General features: G+C 38.2%; 1 long non-coding RNA gene across 2 annotated transcripts; it reads left to right on the top strand.

Moving 5' to 3' along the window:
• Positions 1-58: 58 nt before the first annotated feature.
• LOC104913458 lies at positions 59-12583 on the top strand. Of its 2 annotated transcripts, XR_004161537.1 has the most exons (4): positions 59-5690; positions 10960-11159; positions 12176-12277; positions 12471-12583. It is a non-coding gene; the product is annotated as an uncharacterized LOC104913458 (long non-coding RNA). The 2 variants fall into 2 exon arrangements; XR_004161536.1 differs by lacking the exon at positions 12471-12583 and having other exon boundaries at positions 12176-12464.
• The last annotated feature ends 3291 nt before the right edge of the window (positions 12584-15874 follow it).

Genomic DNA, 15874 nt, shown 5'->3' with positions numbered 1-15874 from the left:
TTATGTGCTTACATTTATTGCTACTGTTTCTGGTCTTTTCCTTCTTCTCCTTTCCTCACTTCCCCCCTCCCCCTCCCTTTTTAATTAAACATCTAAGAAAATAATTCTTCCCTTAATTGTCCTCAAAAAGTAGTTACACCTGCTATGGTTTGAGATATTTAACTACTCCCTGGCTTTTGAGTATGCCTCCATTTCTCTCTGTCCTATTATTCATACTCTGGGAAAAAAATCTGGATGCACTAGCCCTAAGTCAACAGGTATGTCCTGTTAAAACAATCTGGATAATGAAGATCTCAGGACCTCAGGGAAACAGGCACCTGCTCTAATCATAAAATAATAAAGAAAAAACCTCTAAGATCATCCAGTCCAACCATCAACACATCACCACCATGCCCACTAAACCATTTCCCTCAGTGCCACATCTTCCCTTTCCTCGAACACCTCCACAGACAATGTCTCCACCAGCCTGTTCCAATAACACATCACTCTTTCTGAGAATAAATTCTTCCTAATATCCAACAGGAACTTTCCCTGGCACAACCTCTCATCCATGTGCTAGTTATATGGGAGAAGAGGCTGACCTCCACGTTGCTACAATCTCCTTTCAAGGAGCTGCAGAGAGCGATAAGGCCTCCCCTGAACCTCCCCAACTCCAGACTGAACAATCCCAGCTCTTTCTGCTGCTCCTCATAAGACTTGTGTCCCGGCCTGACCTTTCACAGCTTTGTTGCCTTTCTTTGGGCACACTCCAGGATCTCAACAACTTTCGTACTGTGAAGGGCCCAGACCAGAATACAGCACAGAACAGGTGTTGTGTACATCAGAGCTGAGTACAGGAAGACGAACACCTCCCTGCTCCTCCTGGCTGCACTGTTTCTGATACAGGCCAGGATGCCCTTGGTCTGCATGGCCAACTGAGCATACTGCTGGCTCATGTTCAGCCAGCTGTTGACTAGAGCTCCCAGATCCTTCTCCAGCACGCAGTTTTCCAGCCACTCAATTTCAACCCTGAACTACTGCACTTGGTTTTCAGGAACTTCATACCATTGGCCTCAGCCCACCAAGCCAGCTTACCCAGATTCCGCTGTAAAGCCTTCCGACCCTCATGCAGATCAACACTTCCTTCCAGTTTGGTGTTATCTGCAAATCTACTGATGGTGCACTCTATCCCCTCATCCAGATCATCAGTGAAGATGTTGGTAACATACATAATAAGTAGATGTGGTCTAAATTAATTGCAAAGAAGAATAAGAAATTATGTAAGGTCCTTTCCATTCACGTATTCATTAGGATAAAATTTTGCTGTTATTTTGTTTTGCAAGCATAGGAAGGATACTGTTACAGAATTTGATTATGCAATCCCTGTGATGATATTCAAAGACATGCTATTCCTAAACAAACTTGCTGCTATTCAAAGATTCAGTTGTAAGGAGTGCTGGCAATGCAAACTCCAGGATGTGTGATCCAGGGACATTATGTCAGTGTTTCCTACAATGTTAGAAGGTGAAAGCCACTTCACTTTAAGCCGCCAACTGCAGTTCAGGTCTTAAAAATCTCACTTTTACACTAAGATCTGCTGAATAGCAATCCTAGTTTAATTAAATGTGGTATAGATTCAGTCCTCCTGGGGACTTAAACATTGCGAAGATATTGTTTCATAACTAGGACATTGCCTGACAGAGCCTTAGCAGAAAAAAATGGAAAGAAGTTTCTGTATTAGAAAAGTGAAAAATGTGCTCGTCAAAATTATTGTATGCATTTAGGGAAAATAGTTGCAATTAAACTGATTATAATTTAAGAGGAATTAAATGACTAACAATAAAGATTGCATCTTAATTTTTCTGCATTCACCAGGCATCGTTCTCTGGCCTTGTACGTGAACCACCTGATACTCTACAAGGCCACAGGAAAGAGTTTATCTAAACAAAGTCATCTGTTTTCTTTAAAAATGCATGAATGTTTGCCAGGTGGGGAAGCTGCAGTTTGAAGTCTCTCCTTTAGCAAAAATTGTCAAGGTAAAAGAGGATTATATACCTGAAATACACATCTTTTAAATATAATAAAAAACTAGGAAGTGCATACTGCATCCATCAGTATCTCTTAATTCCCTTCTAGGGAAACTCAGCTGAGTTTCTTCAATGTTTATGCTCATCCTCGACTCATTTCTTTAAGGCTATCAGAAAAATATATTGTGTTCAGTGTTCCAATTGAAGGAACTTAAAAGAGCCTTCAGTCGTGCACAGGAACTCTTACAGGAAGGCATACACTGAAGCACTACAGAGGGAACTTCTTGAGTTTCCAGCAGGTTCTCAGTTTGAGTTCTCAGACATAAATGGCATCACCTTAGATTCAATACCAATATTTTAAATTAGTGTCTCTGTCCAGAAACAGGGTGGGGAACTGTTCCACCAGATCCCCATATTTGGAGGCTTAATAATAGAGAAAGAAGAAAGAATAGATCGATAGACTTTTTTTTTCCTCACAGACTAAACCTTCCCTGAAAACAGGTACCATGACAGTAACATCTGACTGAGAATCCAAGTACATTGCACCTTTTTAATCACCTCAGCCCTGAGAAGCTAATATTTCAGTGATGAGTACTTAACAAGACATGACTAATGCAATTTAATGCACTTAGAAGTCTTGATAAAAATAACCATTTATCAAAGAAAGCTTTTTAGTAAAAAAAATATATGAGTTTGAGTATTCTTTCAGCCTTTGCAAAGTTAAATCGTTTCACTCAAATTAAGACTTTAAAAGCCTTCAGAAACATTATTCAAAAACATTTTGATGTGCTGAATTGTTAGCCACTTTTTAAGTTACATCAAAGAAGGAGGAAATTAAAATTTTAGTAATACTTCAAAATATCCTATTTTGATTACTTGACCTGATATCAAACTGTATGGAAGAGCTGTACTCAGAAATGTGAGTCTGTCATCATCTCTGCTCCTGGACATTAAATTTCCTTAAGCACAGCATAAAAGAAGCAAAGGGACTGGGAAAATTTAACATCTAAAATTTAGTATCAAGCAAAATATTTGGAAGTGGTTTAATTTCCTTACCTTAGTTGTAAATTGACCATTATTATTCTGAACTAAGGTTTATCAAATGTTATGTGAATGTTATAGAACACATTTCACAATATATGTCAAACAAATTGTTGGATAAGTTCTTTGTAATGTCTTACATATGGGGTAACACTGATTCACTTTAGAATGAGGACAATACAATCTTCAAACAGATTTTGGATTTTGAGATATCAACTAATTCATTCAAGCATTTTCACCTAGAACTCATCAGAAAAGCAACTGCTCCCTTTACCCTAGTTAATGTCAAGTCTCATATCTAATGGACACTACCATTAGCCAAAATCCAGGATACTTGTTTGGCTAATTAGATTTATTAAGAGCAGTAGCCATTCAAAGAACAGAATGTTCCAGTTCTAAGCAAAAGCTAGCAATTCCAGGACTTTAAAATTGCTTCCTTGGCCTTTGCAAACTTCTGAACTTTTCATCTATTTAGTGATGGGTGGAATAAGCAAAGGCCGCCACAGAATCAAGAGCAACAGTTGAACAGCAAGACTATCTTAAGCAAGTTACAGAACAGCGATAAAAATATAACTTTTAATTATGTTTTGTATTTGTACATATTAATTTACACACACACATACATATATAATCTGAACAAAGAAACCTTTTCCAGATACTGGAAAATATCAACTGAAATGCAAATTTAACACCACCATTCCCTTAGCTAATCGTGATTTTGCTCGTAATTGTGTCTGCATACTGCTTTTTGTCGTTTAATTTTTTCTTAAGGTTCCTGCACTTATTCTAAAGGAAATATAGCAACAGAAAACTAGTGAGCAGTTTCAATCCTTCAAAATCCTTCAAAATTATTCATAATCCAAAAAGTTCACCAAAAACACAACCTATACAAGCTTATGTGCAAAGGGAAACATTTTAAACTTGTATTTGACTGCAAAAGATCTTTGAATGTTGAACAATTCTGACAGTCTCTACTTAGCTGTGAATGATCCTATAACACGTCATATTCAGTAAATTCATTATTAAAACTTGCCTTCACCTTTATGTATAAATCACACTGTATATTAACAAAGAACCAGGAAGGTGCACTTCAGGTTGAGAGCTGCACCCATCATACACTTTTGACTTCATTCTGAACAGCATGTTTTTCACTTTATAGCAGAAGAAACTGCTTAAGAGAAACCTTGAGCAAAACAACAATATACTGCTTTGAGACATCAAACTCACTACAGATGTGTGTTCTTCCCTCTGCACAACCTACAGCTTGGTCAGTTTGGTTCATGGGTTTACAATATTTGTTCTGAAAGAAAAAGAGATCCCTACCCCTCAAGAGTGCTCCACAGCTGAAGTCAATGGGTAAATCATGATGATCATCTGTTAGAATTAACAGTTTAGTGTGAACTGCATCTCTGGTTTTCTGACCGGCCTGCCAACACACAGTGCTCTTTATCTTCCTATAAGCTGTGGAGATTTGTAAAATTGAGCATGTGGAGGAAAAAAGCATGAGGTAAATTCCTTCTTGTACTTCTGTTTTTAAAACCTATTCTAGGACACAGAGAGCCTCTAAATGGTTGCATCCAGCACAATGTAGCAGAGACATCTCTATCAGCTATCGTACTTTGCATGATCTTTACAGAAAGGCCCAGCTGAAAGTCTCCACACTGGTACTGATCTAACTTTTCAGTGAGCTTACACATTGTAAAAATTATTCTGGAGCTCTTTTCAACATGTTTGTCTCAAGAAAAGCAGATCTGATAATTCAGTTCCAGTATTTCAGTAAACACTTCTTTCCACTCTAGGTAATATAAAACAACTAAAGAATTTCATATGATTGAGTGAGTTGCAGAACAAAAGCATTTGTTCAAAATACTTAATCCACTGTCAAAATGAGGCATAGATTTTAAAAGCTACAGGAAACATTAGCAACTCTCTGTTGCTAAGTAAATCCTATCATATGGGAGAATTGCACAATTTGCCCCTATTTAAGAAGACCTATTTTTCACCACAATTGCGGATGTAAGAATTTGTAGCTTTAAGCATTTATTTTTGTGCCAATAACCAAAGTGCTTTTGGTCTCTCCACAATTCCATCCATCTGAAGGAAAGCTGAAGAGGGAAAATAAGATATATATGTTTCTAGGAAAGACAGCGGAGCAATTTCACCAGTCAAACTGCCAAAAATTTGGTGTCTTTCAGACTATCACTCAGACACATGAACATAGCACCCTCACTTTTAGTACTCTGCACTGACTATCTAGTGGATGATTTGGAGGACCAACGGAAAAAGAGGGTTTCGTATCTTAAGAAAAACCAACAGATTTGCCAAATATTCCACAACCATTTTTAAAGTTCCTCTGTGAAAAACATTTGTTGTTTTTTTCATTCTGTTCCAGTAAATAACTAACCAGGTTTTCAAGGTCAGTTGAGTGCCTGCTATCCCTACCGGTTGCTGTGATGCTCTCACCTTGAGGTGCTCCAGTGAAAACAGAACTCTCTGGGGAAAAGGCTGTGTGAATGATGTCACATGTATACAATGTATGTAGTCTGAAAAGCGAAGTTACTGAACTGCACATCCTAACGCAACTGCCAGATTCTGCCGCACTTAAAAGGGTGCTGCAGGCTCAGTGCCTACTGTAAATACCAGGTGAGTACCAGAGTAACTAACGCTTTTTGAGATGGTCAATAACTACAATAGCCACATAAAGCAAAGCAATAGGAATTAAAGTAACTAACTGAAAGTTACTTTGTCTGTGATTACAGTTTACTAAATCCTACAGCACAGTATCTTCAATTCTTTAAACATCAGTTATTTTTACATTGCAAGGAGAGGGAAACAAATGGATCCGCGTCAGAAAGATGGCACATTCAACAGCAAATGTTGGCACAAAGATTTAAATGTATCAAAAAATACTTGCACATTTCTGCTTTCAAATACCTATCTTCAGACATTTTAGTTTTTATTTGAACAGAGGATGACCTGCAGTATTACTAAATTGACTGACAATTATAGGGCAGGAACTCAGGAAAAAGTAATTTTGGCAACCATCCAGTAGGATGAACCTAATCAGTGGCCTTCAAATAGCTTTCGCTGTTGTATACAGAAGAACTCTTAGTACGTAGTGTTATGTGAGCTAAATGTGGAACAAAGAAGTCGTCTAAGGAGGCAGTTAATCTGGAACTTCAATTCTAATCTGATTTGAACACTATGATTACAACTAAATTAAAAATTTCTGGGAAATTTGACTCCTTTGGATTCTAGAAAAATGATGCTACCATATCATTTGAAGGTCCTCCTTAGATACTATCTCGCTGATTTGATCTACTATAATTTTAGAGTAACGACAGCTTTTCTTGGCTGCTTGGACAATAAAATCAAAGTGGATTACTTTCCTTGCTGTAACAATTATACGAAACAAAGATTAATAAAGTCAAATTAACTTGTTTCAAACATGCTGTAATAAATGGTACATTCTACATACATACGCTAGATCACCAGACTAATTATGCTTCCATAATCTCCCCCATTGCGTAATCTCTTTCCTGACAACTTTTTAAATGAATACTTTTTTAAAAAATAAAATCCAAATACATGTACTATTTTTACAGTGACTTCAAGATTTCATAATGCCATATGTTAAACTTTCTATCCAACGCATTAAATCCTGGTATCCTGTGGAGACTTAATCACATTAGAGGGCTAAGTATACATAATACTTATATTTATTTATGTGCTGGAGAAAAAAAAGTATCCTTAGCTTACTGACATGATTTCATGCTCACACACCAACTAGACAACTGTCACATGGTGGCTAGTTATGCTGCTCTTCATATTACTATGAAGTAAAATACTAATACACATACACATCTCAACTTAAGTTAAAGGTTTGCCAGTTACTTTGGTTTGCAAAATTTCATTAGAAAAATAAAAATACCTCAGAATTTCAGGCTCTAAGATGCAGATTCCTGTCCAAAATAAAACATAACAGATCTCTGATTCCTGAAACGGCTGAATTAACAAGCAAATGAAAGTCATCATAACCTAATACAATTAGAATCAATTATCATTGTATCAAAGAATGTGGCTGCTTTTCGGACCTCTGTGAACACAGTTCTGATATTTACCTACTAACATATCAGAAGTATTCTAGAGGCATCAGAACATTGCCTAGCACTAAATGCTAATGCACTTCTGCACGGCATTTCATACATCCAGACACACTTTGTTCATACATCAAACATCAAAACATAGAAAATTCTACTTTGAAAGGGACATCTGGAGGTCATCTGTCCAAATCCTGCTCAAAACACGTACTTAGGATGAAATATGCACATAACATCCTGTTCCCCTGACACCCAGCATAAAATATTCATGAAAAATAAAATCTTATTTTGGCACCCACTGATCATATTTCCACTGACTGTTCCACTTTGTCAGAGAAAATGCAATGACTCACCAAACTGGTAGCCATGTTATTTTGCAGCCTTTTGCTTACTGGTCTTTAAGCCTTGTTGGCAAACGGGAAAAATATTACAAAAATATCAGCAGTCCCAACATCTACAATGACCTGAAATTTTACTCTGATAATTTCGTTCCACTTGATAACAAAGTTTTAAGTCCCTTACAGCAAATGGAGACAAGGATATTTAGTAAGAATCTACTTCCCAGCACAGGAAGGACGTGGAGCTCTTGGAGCGGGTCCAGAGGAGGCACTGAGATGATCAGAGGGCTGGAGCAGCTCTCCTGTGAGGAAAGGTTGAGGGAACTGGGCTTGTTTAACTTGGAGAAGGGAAGGCTCCAGGGAGACCTGATTGTGGCCTTCCACGATTTGAAGGGAGCGTTTAAACAGGAGGGGGGATGGCTGTTTATGAGGGTGGACAGTGATAGGACAAGGGAGAATGGTTTTGAACTGAGACAGGGGAGGTTTAGGTTGGATATGAGGAGGAAGTTTTCCCCCAGAAGGTGGTGAGACACTGGAACAGGCTGCCCAAGGAGGCTGTGGATGCCACATCCCTGCAGGCATTCAAGGCCAGGCTGGATGTGGCTCTGGGCAGCCTGGGCTGCTGGTTGGCGACCTGCACACAGCAGGGGGTTGGAACTGGATGAGCACTGTGGGCCTTTGCAACCCAGGCCATTCTATGATTGTTAGCAAATTATTTTTATTTATATCTTTAAAATCTGCCATTTGTTCAAAGAGAACACCAGTCTGATCTACTGATCAAAGCTTTTGTATATCCAGTGTTCTCCTTTTTTAGAAGGCATGAATCCAAGCATTAAAAGGAGAGATATAATTGCTTCAAAATTTTCTCATCCTAGGAGATGTTTGCAGATAAACAAATTTTTTGGCTGCCAGATCTTTTTATGTTTTAAGACGAGGTTTTTGCACAGAGCCACTTATTGCTCACTACACTTGCAGTCACTATGACTAGAATCAGACTCCGTGAAGGGCATACCTTGAGTACTCCTTGTGAAATTCTGACTGGCTTTCTTTTTGAATGCACTTTTCTTACATGCACAGACAAAACATATATACGCAACAAAGAGAAATGAATGGTTTAGGGTGGTTTTGGTTTGGTTGGGTTTTTTTGTTTGTTGGTTAATTTGTTGAGTTTTTTCCTTTCTTTGTAATGTTCTTTGGTTTGGTTTTGTTGTTGTTTGTTGTATTTGTTAGATTTTTGTTGGTTGTTTGCAAAATAACCCATTTTAAGGCTGAGGTTCTGAGACCTTGTTACTTGACACTCTTCCCCAGGTAATTTTCATTCCCAGAGGCACAAAACAAACATTTTTTGGAAAATGTTTGCATTCTTGTTAATACAAGTCTGCTGTAGGAAAGTGCAGTCTCTGCCAACTGCGGCTTCCCTTCTTTGTCAATAATGCTCAGCATGGTGCAGGTGGGAAGAGCAGAGCCTGCACTGCTGCGTGTCCCCTGTTGTCAAACAAAGACAAAGAGATTGCAGCCGTGAGACCTGCTACTGAACATTGTATCATCTTTTCTCTTGTTTCAATGCTGGGGACCACTTACTACAGGGTCAAAGCTTTCAGTTACTCCAGCCTTTGTATAGCCATAATTACCGTAACTTCCATGAAGAAACAACAGTAGCCTAAGGATTAAGCTTACAGAAGGAAAAACAAACAAATACAAAACAAAAACGTATCAGCTCAGTTCCTGCCATTGCTGACCAATATGGACAGCCCAAAAGCTGTTCTGCTGGGGTAGAGAAAGGCGGGCTGTTCCTTAACATGTTTCTTTGTATGAATCCAGTATGAATCCTAGCTTCTATCTTTTGAAGTTTCCGATCACAGTATTAGTCTAAAATAACCTGCAAAGGTCATCTGAATGCAATGTGTAAGCCCATAACCCCTCCAAAATACATTTTAAAAAAACAACATTCTTTAAAACATTTGATTGGATCATGATTTTGGGGACCTGACTCACTTTTTCACTTTTTTTTTTTTTTAATACAGCATTCTCGAGACATTTGCTTGCAAACATTCAGGCATAGTATGTCAAATTTAGTAGGAGCAGGAAAGATACTCTCATGCCCAATAATTTTCTTATTCAATAAACATTTCTCACCTGCTTGATTTCCTGTCAAAGTGTATCATGCACGTACTCTCTTTAGATACTATTAATTGTATTTTTGGATTTCCTCCCACTTCTTATTTCTGAAACCCAGAACGATGGATAAAACATTCCATAGCTGTTTTACTCAAGCCTTAACTCCAGAGATACTTACAAGATAATCTTACACTGTCAACTGGTTTCCCTTTGAAGATATTTATCAACTGAATATTAATCAAAATTTCTTCCTGCCTAATCAAACAGTATCCTGAGATTTCTACTGAAAGAGGGATGCATTCCCACCAATTATGCAACACTATACATCCTTTTGAAAGGTTTCTTTTTGTACATCACACTCAGGTTATTTCTGATGTAGTGCTTTTGTAATATTTGTACTTAAAAACTGTGTACTCAGAAGTCGAGGAACTTGAGCTATATAATCAAATCTAACACAGGAGTACTACCTCAACAATAATTAGTTCTGTGCAAACAAAGTTGAAAAATACCAAATCTACAGCACTGACAGCAGCACTAACTTGATGTACAAGTCATAATACACATAAAATTCTAAAATAACTCATTCTTGCCAAGCCAGAACACAATACATCATTGCATAGTATTTCCATTTCATAGTATTACATATTTACCATCCCATTAAAAACAAAATATGTGGCTCAATAGAATTTGTGAGATTGTTACATTTAAATCTGAATTTCATGTTCTGTCTTTTCCATTTTACCCTGTTTCACAAACAATGATCCCTAAGTCAATACTGTCTATATAATTCCAATGAATTCACTTTTACTTTCAGGAATTCAAACAGCAAATGAATATATAAAGCTTAATAGCTTATATAAAGCTTAAGAGTAATCTCAGTATCTTATCACTTATCTTCTTGCTGCTATTCTCATTAAACACTTGTAACAATTAATAAGCTACTTCTTATTATAAGGCAATATATTCCTTAATGCTCTCTCAGCTATATTCTTGCCTCAGGACACAAAAAAGAGATGTAGTCCATATATACATCAGTACTTACATCTGCTAGTACAGCCTCCTAGTGTCAGTGCAAGTCAGACCTGTACAGCACTCCATGGATTTCTCTCTGCAACTGCAAAGGCTTGTCTCTGTCTACTACGATCTGTGTTTATTTTCTGGCACTTATCAGTCATACTGAATGCTGCATGTTTCACATACTAAAAGTTTGTTTTTGTTTTTTTAATTCTGCATAGGATAAACACTATATTTCTCTAAGTTAAAAAAGTCCAGTAAACAACAGGGAAAAGACCTACACATTATTTCAAAATCACATATTTCACAATTCCATTAATTTTGATTTTTTTTTTTTTCCAGTTATAAGTGAGAACTCGTTTTGGAGAATTCATATGGTAATATTCAGTACTAACTAAAAATTTGTCTGTCTGGAGAGTGCAACGCAGCCACATTAAGCTCTTGTAAATGATAGCACTGCTTTCAAGAGCCTCAGGCTAGGATGATGGTCCTGAAGATGACTGTGAAGGCAACATCATGCACACGTCTTGGAGCTACCAGAGGTATTAAGCACCAAAAACAATCAATTTAATGCAAGAGGTAATAACAGGTCTCTTCCTGTAAGAAAACAACAGCACTGTAAGTTAAACAAGCTCTGGACAGATGGCTATTAGGCCATTATATGAAAATTACAACAAGAGGATAAGAATAGATTAGTATTTCTATCAAAACATGAGCCTTGAAAAGCCTTTACTTTCCTCACATGGTATGGGTGATGTGGCAAATCACTGTTTAACAGTGTGTACCGAGATGTTGGCCTTTGAAAATTTCCAAAGCATCCATGGACTTTGGAAGGCTTCTCCGAGCAACACAAATAGAAAGACTGGGAATATTTGAAATTTGTACCTGATACATCCCTGTAGATTGTGTTCCATTTGCTGCATGTAAATTTCAACTTAGGTTGGGAAAATCTCATATTTATTACCTTTTCTTCTTCTGTCCTAGACTCCACATGATTTCTTTAAGTCAATGCCAGCACCCTGGGCAATGTAAGGTCAATGCTATTGCAAAATTACTACAAGCCGAGGGATTTGGTCAGTTGAAAGGCTCTTATCACTTTCTTAATACCAGAAGCTCCAGGGAACAACTCTCAGCATTAGGTTTAATACTTTAAGGGGCACCAGATCCTGATGACCATATAATATTGATGCTAAATCTGGTTTTAACTCCATTAGTATGCTTTTAGTGTGCTTTATTTAACTTCATGTTTTCTTGACAAATGAACTGTTATATATAAATATATATATAAAACTTTACTTTGAGTTGATACTGATTTTATGCTCTTAGATAATTTTTCATTGACAATGAAAACAATTGACAACATCTGGAATATAAACACATCACAAGTTTGAAAGGCCATTTTCACAAACAGTAGATCATAAGAGGGATAGTCTATACACATTTTAAGGATTTTTCATTAAATGTTTCTTTCATCATTATCTCACTTTGGATAACATTTTCTTATACAAAGTACGCTGAGTACAAAAGGATGCAAAACCTGTAATTTCTCTCATGACAGGAGCCATCAAATCTGGAGAGAAGCCTTTGAGGATGCTTCCCTGGATGAAGCTGTTTGAAAATGCAGCATTTGAAAAGCATCTAACCAGCAATTGCCACAGCAGTAAGATTCTATATAAGGCAGCAGCCAGAAAAAAATCCCTTGTCAGTTATAACATTAAGTTTGTTCACAGGCCTGTTCTTAATTGGCATAATATAATAAATATGCAAATTTAGTAGCTGTTAATGACAGGAGTTATTTCCCACTTTTGCTTTAAAATCCAACAGAGTTATTGCTATATGTATCTCTTGTTTAGCTTGCACGTAAGACCCATGTATGGGGCTGCTGAATCACGGCCTGAACCTCTGATTGATCACCTGAGGCGAGCAGTGAGTCAGCGTCAGCCACGGGAGCACAGGTGAAGGCAATTCTGCTGTGCTGCTGGAAGGGGTGGAGCCTGGCTGCACCTCTCCTAGAGCCATTTAAGGGCTGACTGCCAGTGGGGAAGGGTCTCTCTGGAGATCTGCACCACTGGAGTCTATTTTGTGAGCCCAGGATAAGGTGAGTGACTTTCTCTCATTACTCCAATATAAATTATATTAGCCAAGCTCCTGGAGATAGATAGATAGATAGATGCCATCTGTATATCCATTGATTATACAACCCATTACAAATATTCTGATTTTCCTGAACTTCTTCATCTGGTTATGAATTTGTTTCCTGTAAACGAGTGCCAGATCAGTGTAACAGGATTCTTAACATAAGCACAGCAACAGCAGCAAAAATCAGGATCTGCTTCTCTTCTGCAGGGCTCCCTGAGGAGCTATATCTGATGACTCAGAAATCTAACTACTTGTTTGTAGTATTTGTACGCATGAAGCTGTGGGAAATGATAAAAGCTAGTACCTGGGGGTAAAGAAAGAAGAAAATAGAAAGATGACTGATCAAAGCAAATATTTCTGCCAGCTTGATTATAAAAAGGAACAGAAACAAACAAACAAAAGTTCTAGGTCACTTGTAACAACACTTATCAAGAGTGACTGACTGGAAATTCACTGCATGGTAAAGCAGTCTGCCTAAAGAATAGGTACTAGACTGTACTGCCTCTCACACATGTTCCTCAGTCAAATCTCATTCACCCTGTTTGCAGCCATCAGAATATGTCATCAAATTAGCAGATTCAGGCAGTCCCTATCCAATTCCAAGGAGAAAAGATTCAATATAAATAATGCAGGTAATGGAAAGATTGGAGTAGAAGGAGTTTCTCCCCATCTTCACACTGAGCTCACACAGTTGTTAGAGGCATATTCTGCTACCCGTTAAAATTTTTTTCCAGAAAAATGCACTTTGGTGATGCAGGGAATAGTCAACCTGTTTCCCTGCTAAGTGTAGAGAGACATCATGCAGATGGCCAAAGGAAAACACAGGGACATAGTAGTGCAATGTAAGATTCTTCCATTTAAATCCTAATACCACTGCATCAAGAAACAATATCTCAATGGAACTAATAGAAAACAAAGACTGCAGTAGTGCCATTTCACAGCCACCCAACAAGATGCTGCTCTTTGCATTTTGACTAACGCTGGTGTGGTAATCAACAGCAGAACTCCCAAGGAATGGACTGAGAAATGGAAAGCAGCAGTCTCGTTGTCTTCTTTGTCTTCTCCTGCACTGTAGGGCATTATCCTCAAGCAGTGGATCCACACAGCCAAATCCATTTAGTTTACTTACCAACAAGCATGTACTGAAGTTGAGGAAAAAAAAAAAGACTGTAACTTGCAGGAATATTTTCCCAGTATGCTTCAACACCAAAATGTGACAAGATCCAAAGTTTGAAAGGTCTATCACAAACAGCAAGGAGTTTGGACAATCAAAGACATGAAACACGATCCTCAAACAATGACCAGACACACTCAGATTTCCGCATAGCTTACAAGACCTAGGGAAATGCCTATAAAAATTATCCTCCTAAGATTTTCTTATAAGAAAAGGAAATTCCTTGATGGAGACACCTAATTTCTGTTACTTCACCTAAAAAGAATTTACAAGAGAAAGTGAAGTTTCTTGAGGATAAGACAAAAGAAATCCCAAGTAAAATGTACAAATTTGCTAAGTGTTTAAAAAAAATAATAAGGACATACCAGGAGCCTTTGAATCTATACCATTCTGAGAACAGACACAGTCAGCCTTGAAGTATTAAACACACCAACATTTTTTTTTGTTACTAATTAGTCTGAGGATAGGAAAAAAAAAAAACATTTTATAGTATAACTGCTACAGAGATGAATAAGCAAATCTGATTTGTTATCTTTGTAGACTGGAGATGTTACAATTTTACATACGTAAGGGAAGAAATGATTATAGCACAACCTTTAATGTCTGCCTTCACATAGTCCTATCTTCTCCCCACCACTTTTACTTTCTTGTTTCTTGTCATCTCTAGTACACTGTCATCAAAAACGCCACTCTGTGATTATAAATTTCAATTAATATCAACATTGATAAATAGCTGTTGCAATAAAATATTTTCTAACAAGCTGTAGATCCATTATGGAAAGAAGAAATATAAGATAGAGATTTACATTTTGCAATGCATTCAGATGGACAAGAAGGGATTTACATCCAGGTATTTTATTTTCTTACCTTTTTTCTCCCACCTCCCCAGAAGTGAGAATTTGCACCACGCATTTCCCTTTCACAAATTCTGTTTGCTGTCAGCCCTGCAGAGAAGGACTTGGGGGTCCTGGTGGATGAGAAGCTGGACATCAGCCAGCAGTGTGCGCCTGCAGCCCAGAAGGCCGACTGTGTTCTGGGCTGCATTAAAAAGGGGTGGCCAGCAGGGAGAGGGAGGTGATTGTCCCCCCTCTGCTCGGCTCTTGTGAGGCCCCATCTGCAGCACTGCGTCCAGGCCTGGGGCCACCAGCTCAGGAAAGATGCAGAGTTCTTGAAATGAGTCCAGAGGAGGACTGCTAAGAGGACTGGAGCACCTCTCCTATGAAGAAAGGTTGAGGGAACTGGGCTTGTTTAGCTTGAAGAAGAGAAGGCTCCAGGGAAATGTCCTAGTGGCCTTCCAGTACTTGAAACAGGAGGGGGAACAGCTGTTTACGAGGGTGGATAGAGACAGGACAAGGGGAATGGTTTTGAACTGAGACAGTGGAGGCTTAGGTTAGATATTGGGAGGAAGTTTTTCCCCCAGAGGGTGGTGACACACAATAACAGGTTGCCCAAGGAGGCTGTGGATGCCCCATCCCTGGAGGCATTCAAGGCCAGGCTGGATGTAGCTCTGGGCAGCCTGGGCTGCTGGTTGGCGACCTGCACAGAGCAGAGGGTTGGAACCAGATGAGCATTGTGGTCCTTTTCAACCCAGGCCATTCTATTTACTGTTGAATAACAAGAAAATAGGGCTAATGGCAGGCATACAACTCTGCAATTCATAGTTTTGAAAATCTAATATCTAGAATTAAGTTCACTTGTTTAAAATAAGTACTATAAATGGCAGAGAAATGGGTTTTCCATGTAGAGAAAGTGTGGAGATGACAAGTGGAATTGTTTCTTCTACAGAGGAGTCATCCTATCATCTATTTAATTTAGGTACAGGTAAAATCAGATGGAAAAATGACCAAACAAGCACACCCTCTATCTTCAACACAAGAAAATTAGGAGGAAAACAAGTCCTTGGTTACTGTAAAGGAAGACAGAGAGCGCAGCAGTAAGGCATGC

The sequence above is a fragment of the Meleagris gallopavo genome, chromosome 16 (genome assembly GCF_000146605.3).
Source record: "Meleagris gallopavo isolate NT-WF06-2002-E0010 breed Aviagen turkey brand Nicholas breeding stock chromosome 16, Turkey_5.1, whole genome shotgun sequence".
NCBI classification, from domain to species: domain Eukaryota; kingdom Metazoa; phylum Chordata; class Aves; order Galliformes; family Phasianidae; genus Meleagris; species Meleagris gallopavo.
Note: the sequence above shows the minus strand (reverse complement) of the source record. Positions and strands in the feature narration are given on the sequence as shown.